Genomic DNA, 12,223 nt, shown 5'->3' on the forward strand with positions numbered 1-12,223 from the left:
CATCTCATTTTACACAATTTCTTTTCCCCTCAAACTTTCCCTCACTTTTCAATCTAAGTGGATGATATTGCCTTATATTTATCTCAAATATGGATATTAAAATAGGTATCTACATGGGTACTAGTGACAGATATAACTTAGTTGCATAGTAATGACCTCATCTTCCCTGCCCCAAACGTATCAAACCACCTGCATCTTATCCATATCCTCTCCCTTCCTTCCCATGTCCCTGAACTCATGTCAGAGTCTATCCTCATTCATGATCTTTAGAATCATTGACTTTTACCTTGTCAGGGACATTTGATCCTACAAATATAGTCCCCTTTTCTGAATTACTCTTCTTTCTTCTTTAGTAGGTTGATGTCATCAATAAATTTCAAACATTGTACATACTTTTCTTAAATCTTTTAATGTTTATTTATTTTAGAGAGAGAGACAGAGCGTGAGTGGGAGGGGCAGACACAGAATCAAAAATAGGCTCCAGGCTCTGAGCTGTCAGCACAGAGCCTAACCCAGGGCTCAAACTCACAAACTGCGAGATCATGACCTGAGCCAAAGTCAGTCACTTAACCCACTGAGCCACACAGGTGCCCCAACATTGTACATACTTTTAAACATGCAGATGCACAGTAAAGTTTAAGTCACTTCTTTGAATGTTTCTAACTTCCAGGAAGTATAGTCACGGTCTTATAAAGTGTCTAATAAAGAGAGACTGAATCTGTGTTGAAGCCAGGTGAAAGGTTGGCCTGCCTTTGTGTTTCTTGGGTGAATAAACACGATATGTACCTTCTCACTGTGGCACACGTTACATTTTCAAGTTCCTTCAAATGTATTTTCAGCTGAAAAGCTGTCACAGCCTTATATGCCCTTTAAAATGTATTGGAAATACCGATATGGAAGAATATTTCAAGTTTATCAACTGCTCTTTGTGCTTTCCAGCCTCCCGATCCTGTTGCTAGGTTCCTGTGTTTCCTGCCCAGGTTTTCTTAGGGCCATTTACTAATTAAAGACAACAGGACTCTGTGATGTTGTAGATTTAATTAATTTAGAGAGCTGAAGTTAATTAATTTATTGAGTTGGCTAATATGTGGAATTGACAAAATAATTATAAATATTATCAAAATATGCACATTAATATAGTAAGAGTGAAATTCTATCAACAAATAGTTATATTTCATTTTAAAATAGAAGCAAATTAAAACTAATTTCTCTGAAAAGATTCTAATACTTGGTGAAAAGAATATTTTCACATTCTTCTGAAGTTTTCCATTAATTATGCCAGAGGTTACAAACTAAAATATCAAGAAAGCAAGTCAAAGAATATAAATGAATGAAATGAGTTGGGGATGGGGGCTATTTTTGACATATACCCTGTCTACCAATAGTTGGCATTAACTGATTATTACTATGAAGGAAAGTAAGCTCACTTTTCTGTTAGTTATGAATTTTATATTAAAATGTATTTATTTATAAATATTGGTTGATAACTTCCTTTTTCAGGTTTCATTAACTGAAATAAGCCAAATAAAGCTTATAGCTGGACCACATATGATATGCTGTATCACTAGTTTATAGTCTGCCAACACAACTTGCATATTAACAATTGTTTGCCTTAGTCTTATAAAACAGAAAATGCTAAGCCTGAAATAAACAAATAACATAAAATTTCTGTCCAAAAGACCTTATTAGTAAGCAAGATACAGTCATGGGCATATCGTTGTTATAAAGAGTGAATATATTCTTTCTAGTAATATTTATAAGGAACCTGCTATGTGCTTAACATGGATAGACAGCAGTGAGCAAAGCAGACAGTATTCTATGTAGAATTTTCATTTGGTATGATATCTAGAATGTTGACCAAAATATATATGTTCAATGAGAAAAATTATCAAACCTAGAAACGTATATAGAATTTGCTAGGTTAGGGGAGGGTGGTAGTTGTAATATTAAATATGCGGTTTCAGGATGGTTCCTCTGAGACTGAACCTGATAAATACCTGTGAAGGATGAAGTCTTGTAATATCTAAAGAGTATTTCAAATGGAAAGGACAATTGCAAATGTTCCAAGGAGAAAGATGGCTAGTATGTGTGTCAAACAGAAAGAAGAGCACTGTGGCTTGAGTGGAGTAGGTGAGGGAGAGAGAGAATAGTCAAATAACTGGGAAGATTTTGACAGGGAGGGCATAGCATATTGTGTGTGGCTCAATATATATTACAAGGTGATAATTTCTACTAAGTAAAATAAAGCTGGAAAGGAACATGGAGTACCAGGTTGGGGTTAGAGTTATTTGTAAGCAGGAGAAGTTTTTGCCACACTCTACCTACCCTTTGGTACACATGAAATATTTTAGTAACAATAATTAGTCTGATGGTATCATTCTCCATTGAAAACTACTCAACAATTACCTACCATTTCTGATTTGAGGCACATATATTTATCTTGACATACTTGGTTTAGGTGATCTAACTCTTAGCAAGCCCTCCAGATCCATATCTTTCTACTCTTCACTACATACCATGTGTCTCAGTCTAAAGAAGACAAACTTTGTGCCTTCATAAATCCTTTTCTCAAGTACTGAAAAACCATCTTTCACTCGTGTCTACCGCTGGAGGCCCTTGGTACATTTTTATATTTTTGCTGAAGCATTTTTACATTTTTTCTTTTTTTTTCATTTCCCCTACTCAGCTGAGATTTTCTTCAGGATTAATAGTATGCTTAGGAGACACCATTAGTGCCCGACTCGAGTTCTTCCTCTTTTTCCTTTCTGCCTAAGCCTCTCTTCTGTGATTCAGTCTTCAAGTGTTAGTCAATCCCCTTTAATCCCTGCAGCCAGTTCTGCCCATGTGGATTGATACAATAAATAAAATATAAATAAAGTTTGTGGGGTATCTTCTAGGAGAGGTTTTCTTTACTAATATAAAGACTGAGATCTGAGAGAACCTTACTCTTTCCTTTTTTTCTTTAGGTGTTTTAAATAAGGACCTTATTCTTAGAGTTTCTAAAAACAACATGTGTCCATGAAGAGCTACACTTGGATACCCTAAGGATAGAAGAGCCAAAGATGGGAAGTACTTAGGCTTCTGATTAAATTTATGAACTTCTGAAAGAACACCTGAATACTGAACTTTGAATATCTGGTCAGGATGGGAAATAGATATAGATAGATAGATAGATAGATAGAAATATATTTATCTTTATATAATTTTTAAATTTATGTGTTTGTTGATAAGACCAAAGTCCCTGCTAAAGTGTTGCCTTTTAACTCCATCATTTAATAAATTGCTTATTTCTAGTTATTTTAATTTTATGTTCTAGAGATGCTCTGTCCAAAAATGTAGTCATTAGCTACATATGGCTCTATAAAATGAAAATGAAATGGGGCACCTGGGTGGCTCAGTCAGTTAAGTGTCTGACTTTGGCTCAGGTCATGATCTCATGGTTTGTAGGTTTGAGCCCCACGCTGGACTCTGTGCAGACAACTCAGAGTCTGTAGCCTGCTTTGGATTCTGTCTCTCTCTCTCTCTCTCTCTCTCTGCCTTCCCCTCCTTGTACTCTTTCTGTCTCTGTGTCTCTCTCTCAAAAATAAATAAATATTAAAAATTTTTAAAAAAATCAGCTTAAAATCCATTAAAAATTCTGTGTAACAAACTAACCACCATTTCAAGTTCTCAGTAGCAATGTGTGGCTTGTAAGTATTTTGTAATGCATAGTACAGATATAGAACAATTCCATCTATTCATATATTTGCATCATACAGTGCTGGGGCAGAGATTTCTGTTTCCTGAACTCTTGGTATAACTCTAGTTGATCTCTATTGTCGAACAATTATAGTCATTTTCTATGTATATGTACTGTGTCAGCATCATCCAGTTCATCCACAGTCTTGGTAGAAGACAATTTATTCACTTTAAGATACATAAGTAGAAACAATTTTTCTGAAGTAAATGTGTAAGAAGAAGTCTTCAGGGCACATCAGCTAGTGAGGGACAAATACATTACATTTAAATTGGTACCAGAATTGTGTATTTGGCACAGATGTTCTACAGTGAAAACCATGTCACTACTGTACTTTAATATTCCATGTAAACCTGCATTTTAACACATCTGAAGAACCACAGTTCTTTTTCATTGTCAATGCCAAGCCACCATAACTCTTGTGTCCACTGACTGCTGAGCAGATAGTCTGATTGTTTCTTTATAATCCTATAATCTGCCTTCATCTCTTGTTACGGTACTCTCTCAAAAGCAGGATTTGATACAGTTTTTCTAAATGAAAGCTGGGTCTATTTGTGAGTAAACAGATTGTGTAGTACCATTAGAAGGCTGCTGCTTATCAGATTTAACCAATTCTATTACCTGAGTATGTCAAATTATGCAACAAATCCCCTATGGTACTATGAATGAGACTACCCAGTGAGTTGTACAGTACCAGCCTACATCATTATTAGTTTCCCAATTACTTCTCCCCCCATTCAACTGTGCATTGACTTACTTTTGTATTCCACTGTTTTGTTATGGCTTTAGTAAACTTTTTCGCTGAGAATCTGCTAGTTCTCTAGGTAGGTGTTCAGAATGGCTTCTGCAAATATCTCAGTGCCCTATTCATCAGTTTTCTCACCTCATCAGAGGCAAATACACAGTATTTAATGACATGATCATTATTAGAAAAACATATGTTTTAAAAAGTGAATATGATAAGAAAGCAATCACTAGGGAAATAAATGGATTTACAGATCAACAGATAGTGTTGACAAATGAGTAATAGGTCTGAAATGATAATGTAATTTTACTACATTTAAAAATATGAAATCTTGGGGCCACTCAGTAGCTCAGTTGGTTAAACATCTAATTCTGGACTCTGGTTAAGGTCATGATCTCACAGGTCGTGAGATCCAGCCGCATCGGGCTCTGCACTGACAGTTTGGAGCCTGCTTGGGATTCTCTCTCACCCTTTCTCTCTGCCCCTCCCCCACTTGCATGTTCACTCACCATCTCTCTCAAAATAAATAAACTTAAGGAAAACACAAATTCTTGTTAAGCAAATAGAATATTCCCTTTCACCGCTTCATGTCGTACGTAGATTCACATATCCACATTCAAAATATTGCTGTGATCATTAGGCTGTTCTTATTTTTAATTTACTTAGTTTCTATTTGCAGCCTTGCACAAAATAATTTCATAATGTGATTTGGCATTCTTTGATCTTTGTTCCACAAAGCATTTCTGCCCAGTGAAGTAGATCATGATGTGCATGTTACGGTTGCATTCTTTGACTTCAAATACATGAAGTTACTTCTCCCATAATCAAGGCACTATTGAAGTTTCCTTTGAGTTTGCTCTTGCACGTGTTTTCCGTCCAGCTAGAACTCTTATCAGTGAGCTCTGAGGCAGGAGATTCTGCCTGTCAGCTTGCCAGTTACCAAAATGCATACTTCAGACTTAAGCTGGAGAGACACTGCCTCTGAGCTCTTCTTTTTTCAAACAACACATAAACTAGGCGGCACAGTTACCCTTTATTATGCACTATGCTATGAAATGACATGGATATAGGTGATCTATGAGTATCTATGAGGAAAAACACATAACTTACCATTTAAATTTCACTTTGCTTAGTAGTTCAAATACATACGTTTTATAAATTAAAAAAAACTACATAGCATCACTCATACGGTGATCTAAGGCTGGAGCAGTTTTATCTTTCTGTGAGTTTAATTACGTAAGTATTATTTTCTCTTAAATGCAAATACATCTTTTAGATAAATATACATCATAAGGATTGGGAAATTAGGTGCCATTAAAAACATACTAATAAAAGGAATGAGACACCATTCCCAGTTTGTTTTGTATTATTGAAATGTAACACCCATCGCTATAAAACTGGAAATGACAATTTATATGTTATTCTTTGTAGTACAAGCTATGGGATGATACCAGAGGTACACATTGCAATCTCATGTGAGGATAAGTCTATTTAAGAAGAGCAGTCAGGGCAGTTAGGTCGCTCAGTTGATGAAGCGTCTGACTTCAGCTCAGGTCATGATCTCACCATTTGTGAGTTCGAGACCCACATCAGGCTCTGTGCTGACAGCTCAGTGCCTGGAGCCTGCTTCGGATTCTGTCTCTCTCTCTCTTTCTCCCCCACTTGTGCTTTCACTCTCTCAAAAGCAAATAAATAAACATTAAAAGAAATTATAACAAAGATTTTTCAATATAGCTTTCATTTATAGGTATTTTGCCTATACACCTTTTAACCCCTACATTTTGCAGAGTTAAAGAAATTCATTTTGTGGCTTTTTATAACTTTTTATGCACTCTTTCATCCTTCCATCATGTTCAGAGTCAGAAGAAATAAATCTAGAAACCTATAAAACCCTGATGTAAGAGACCCTAAGTAGAATATGTACTACCTGCATTTATTGACGTATATAATAGAAAGTTATTTTAAAAATATGTGTATCTTCCCACACCAGTGTGGATAATTCCTTAAGTACTACAAACTTTATAGAGAAAGGGGAAAAATCCTTATCAGAGTTTAAAAATTGGATCCTATCAGTATTTCCTAATTCTAGTAAACTCTCACATGGTAGTAAACATGAATTTAAGTTTCCTCCATGCCTTTTCATGGCTTGATAGCTCATTTCTTTTTAGTGCTGAATGATATTCCATTGTGGACGTACCACAGTTTATCTGTTCACCTATTTAAGAACATCTTTGCTACTTCCAAGTTCAGGCAATTTTTAATAAAGCTGCCCTAAATATCCATGTGCAAGTTTTTGTATGGACGTAAATTTTTACAATCTTTGGTTAAATGCCAAAGAGCACGTTTGCTGAATCATATGGTAAGAGTATGTTTAGGTTTGTAAGAAACCACCAACTATTTTCCAAAATGGCTGTACCATTTTGCATTCTCTCCAGCAATGAATGAGATTTCCTGTTTCCTCACATCTTTGCCAGCATTTGTGTAGTCAATGTTTCAAATTTGGGGCATTCTAATAGATATCTAATAATATCACATTGTTGTCTTAATTTGCCTTTCCAGGATGACACATGGTGTGGAGTGTCTTTTCATATGCTTATTTGCTAGCTGCATATCTTCTCTGGTGAGGTGCCTTTTAAGGTCCCTTGCCCATTTTTTAATCAGGTTGTTTTCTTACTGTGAATTTTTAGAGTTCTTATATATTTTGGATAATAGTCTTTTATCAGGTGTGTCTGTTACAAATATTCTCTGCTAATCTGAGGCTTTTCTTCTAATTCTCCTGACATGATCTTTCACAAAGAAGTGTTTAATTTTAATTAAGTTTATCTTATCAATTATTTCTTACATGTAACATGCCTTCTGTGTCATATCTAAAAGTCATTACCATACTCAATTATCTAGATATTCTCCTATATGTCCTCTAAGAGATTTATAATTTTGTGTTTCGTATTTAAGTATGTGATCTATTCTGAGTTAATTTTTGTGAAGTGTGTAGGCATGTCTACATTCTTTTTTTACATATGGGTTTCTCGTTGTTCTAACACCATTTGTTGGCAAGACTATCTTTGCTCTACTCCATTGCCTTTACTCCTTTTCAAATATCAGTTGGCTGTATTCATGTGGTTTTGCTTCTGGGTTGTTTGTTCTGTTTCATTGATCTAGTTATCTCTTCTTTTACCAATCTGCACTATCTTGATTACTATAGTTTTATATTAAATCTTGAAGTTGGGTAGCATCAGTTCTTCAACTTTGATCTACTTTGATTCCATGTTGGGTTATTCTGGGTCTTTGGTCTCTCAATATCCACACTGTAACTTTTTGGTATTTTGATTGGCATTTCATTGAATCTGTAGATCAGATTGTGAAGAACTGACATCTTGATAATATTGAGTCTTCCTTTTAATGAACATGGAATATCTCCCTATTTTTTTTAGCTCTTCTTTGATTTCATTCATTGGAGTTTTCTAGTTTTCTTCATGTAGATCTTCTACATATTTTGTTAGATTTATAACAAAGTATTTCATTTGGGGGATGATAATGTAAATAGGATTGTGTTTTTAAATTCAAATTCCATTTGTTCATTACTGATATATATGAAAAAGATTGCCTTTGCACATTAACCTTGTATTCTGCACCTTGTTATAATTGTTTATTTGTTCCAGTAAAAAATTTTTTTCTGAAATTTTTCAGTGTTTTACATAGGCAATCATATCATCTGTAAATGAAGACAGTTTTATATCTTCCTTCCCAATACATATACTTTTTCTTTCCTTTTCTTGCTTTACTGCATTAGCTAGAACTTCTACTACATGTTGAAAAGAAGTGGTGAGAGGTGACATCTTTGCTTTGTAACTGATCTCAGTGGGAAAGCTTCATATTTCTTATCATTAAGTATGATATTATTTGTAAATTTTTTGTAGATATTCTTTATCAAGTTGAGGAACTGCCCCTTTCTTCCTAGTTTATCAAAAATTTTGATACTGAAATGGTGTTGTATTTTGTCAAATGCTTTCTCTGTATCTACTGATATGATCATGTGATTTTTCTATTTCAGTCTGCTGATGTGAGGATTATTTTAATAATTTTCATATGTTGAACCAGTCTTACATACCTTGGAGAAATCCCACTTGGTCATGATGTATAATTCTTTTTTGTTTATTTTTGGTTTCAGTTTGTTAATATTTTTTTTTTTTAGGATTATACCCTCACTTCTTGAGTGTATGTCTAAGAAAACCTACTGGAAACATTATATCATTCACTGAACTTTGCTAATTGAGGATACTTCTAAATAGTAAATTATCTTCTTAAAAAATCTATTGATGGGTCGCCTGGGTGGCTCAGGTGGTTAAGCGTCCAACTTCAGCTCAGATCAGGATCTCAAGGTTCGTGCGTTCAAGCTTCACGTCAGACTCTGTGATGACTGCTCAGAGCCTGGAGCCTGCTTCTGACTTTGTGTCTCCCTTTCTCTCTTCCCCTTCTCCACTCTTGCTCATGTTTCTCTCTCTCTCAAAAATAAACATTAAAAAATTAATTAAAAAATCTATTGATATTAAAGAATTTAAAAATATTATTTGAGCTTTTTTGCAACAGGCTTGCTGCCACAACACAGGTGTTATGAAAACCTCTGCTAAACCTAAACCATAATGGGAAAGGAAAAGACTTATATGAATATCGTCATCATTGGACACATAGATTCAGGCAACTCTTCCACTACTGGTTATCTAATCTACAAATGTGGTGGGACTGACAAAAACATTATCAAAAAAATTGAGAAGGAGGTTACATTGTGAACATGATGTCACCATTTATATCTCCCTGTGGAAATTCAAGACCAGTAAGTATTATGTGACCATCACTGATGCCCCAGGACACAGAGACTTTATCAAAAATATGATTACAGGCACATCTCAGGCTGACTGTACCATCCTGATTGTTGCTGCTGGTGTTGGTGAATTTGAAGCAGGCTCTCCAATAAAGGGCAGACCCATGGGCATGCCCTTCTGGCTTACACGCTGGGTGTAAAACAACTTATTGTTGGTGTTAACAAAACGGATTCCACTGAGCCGCCCTACAGCTGGAAGAGATATGAGGAAATTGTTAAGGAAGTAGCACCTACAACTAGAAAATTGGCTACAACCCTGACACAGTTGCATTTGTGCCATTCTCTGGTTGCAATGGTGACAACATGCTGGAGCCAAGTGCAAACACACCTTGGTTCAAGGGATGGAAAGTTAACTGTGAAGACTGCAATGCCAATGGAACCACACTGCTTGAACCTGGATTGCATTCTGCCACCAACTCATCCATCTGACAAGCCCTTGTGTCTGCTCCTCCAGGATGCCTACAAAATTGGTGGTATTGGTACTCTCCCTGTGGGCCTTTTGGAGACTGGCCTTCTTAAACCTGGCATGGTGGTCACCTTTCCACCAGTCAGTGTTACAACTGAAGTAAAGTCTGTTGAAATGTACCATGAAGCTTTGAGTGAGCCTTTTCCTGGGGGGGACAATGTTGGCTTCAATGTCAAGAACGTATCTGTCAAAGATGTTTGCCAAGGTGATGTGGCTGGTGACAGCAAAAATGACCCACCAATGGATGCAGCTGGCTTCATGACTCAGGTGATTATACTGAACCATCCAGGCCAAATCAGTGCTGGATATGCACCTGTGCTGGTTGGTCACACAGCTCACATTGCCTGCAGATTCACTGAGAGAAAGGAGAAGACTGTCATTCTGGCAAAATGCTGGAAGATGGCCCCAAGTTCTTGAAATCTGGTGATTCTGCCATCATTGATATGGTTCCTGACAAGCCTATGTGTGTTGAGAGCTTCTCTGACTATCCTCCTTCAGGCTGTTTTGCTGTTCATGGCATGAGACAGAAGATTGGTGTGGGTGTCATCAAAGCAGTGGACAAGAAGGTAGCGGAGCTGGTAGGGACACCAAGTCCTTCCAGAAAGCTCAGAAGGCTAAATGAACATCACTCCCAGGACCTGCCACCCCAGTCTTAATCAGTGGTAGAGGAAAGGTCTCACAACTGTTTGTGTCAATTGGACCTTTCAGTTTAATAGTGAAAGACCGATTGATGATAACAATTCATTGTAAAGCCTCCAGAAGAAAGGAGAATGTTTTATGGACCATTTGTGCATGTGTGTGTGTGTGTGTGTGTGCAGTTTTAAGTTATTAGTTTTTAAAATCAGTACTTTTTAATGGAAACAACTTGACCAAAAATCTATCACAGAATTTTTAGACCCATTAAAATAAAAATTTAATGAGAAAATATAATAAAAATATCACTTGAAGGTAATTTTACATAGAAACACATGTAGTTAACAGTAGCAATGTGGGGGGGGGTCTTTTTTTTTTGTTTTTTCCTTTTTGAAAAACAAAAATAGATGATCAGAGATCCTAAGGCATGAACTTAAAAATGAAGGTTCCTGGTGTGTCAAGCAAAGTACTCTGTATCATTAACCTTAAATTTGGGATCTATCCCAAATGGATCTTGAATAGACAAAAAGTCTTTTGTTTATTTCTTTTAAAATTTTTATCAAAATATTGTATGACAAATAAATATATTTTAGAAAACATTTGGTCAAAAAGGGCTCTTTCATTATTTAGAAAAGGGATGCTGGCTGTAGGACTAAGAAAACTCATAAAGCAGGTGAATCTATCTCATTTCCTCAATGGTCAATCACAGTTCCCCAGATGCTAACTCTGAATTGTATTTGTCAACACATAGTAAGATTAAGGATGTTTGGCTTCTTTAAAAGACTGTAGAATTCCTGCCACATAATGAAAAGATTGTAGAATTCCTGCCACATAACAACTATACAATTTGTATTATTTTTCTTCTCTGTTTTCCATCTAGAAAACAAGACAAAAAATCACCTGCCCTAAATGCTGCATTTTCCTTCACAGAGTAAGTCCAGATACTTGTCAGGATGGTTATCATGCAAAAAAATACACAAGCTTAACATTTCTCAGGTCAAAACACAGAGTAAGTGATAATACTAGGGGAAGATAATTAATTCTCTCTGTATTTTTTTATTTAAATGGAATAGGTAGCATCAAGTTTATTTTTTTTTAATTTTTTTTCAACGTTTATTTATTTTTGGGACAGAGAGAGACAGAGCATGAACGGCGGAGGGGCAGAGAGAGAGGGAGACACAGAATCGGAAACAGGCTCCAGGCTCTGAGCCATCAGCCCAGAGCCCGACGCGGGGCTCGAACTCACGGACTGCAAGATCGTGACCTGGCTGAAGTCGGACGCTTAACCGACTGCGCCACCCAGGCGCCCCAGTAGTATGAAGTTTAGTAACACTTATCTATATACACTTAATTTTGTTTTACTTAGTAAGCCATAATCTTAGAGGACAATAAAATTATAGTTTATCCTTTCTTAATTAATTTTGATAAAGAGAAGACATAAATGTGCAACTATCTTAAGGAAGAGATTTGTTTAAATGTTTCCTCCCATTATCAAGAGAAATCTTAGTTAAGATAATGTAAAGATATTTAATTCAGATACAGTTTTTCAAATATACTCATAATGCATCTCTACCACTGACGCTAGCAATACTGAGAACAGAGTATGTCATCACAGGCTATTGTGTCTCCTCCTACAGATAGTAATAAAGATTATAAATCATATACAATGTTGCTATGCTATGCTATGAGGAAAGTAATTGGGAGTTCATGATTCACATTTCTGATGAATTTCAAATCAATGATATTGCCCAAAGTCCATTTTAT

General features: G+C 35.9%; 1 pseudogene; it reads left to right on the forward strand.

The window, feature by feature from the left end:
* Nucleotides 1-9,121: 9,121 nt before the first annotated feature.
* Nucleotides 9,122-10,448, forward strand: LOC101093073 (annotated as a pseudogene).
* The last annotated feature ends 1,775 nt before the right edge of the window (nucleotides 10,449-12,223 follow it).

Source organism: Felis catus, chromosome A1 (assembly GCF_018350175.1).
Source record: "Felis catus isolate Fca126 chromosome A1, F.catus_Fca126_mat1.0, whole genome shotgun sequence".
Taxonomy (NCBI): Eukaryota; Metazoa; Chordata; class Mammalia; order Carnivora; family Felidae; genus Felis; species Felis catus.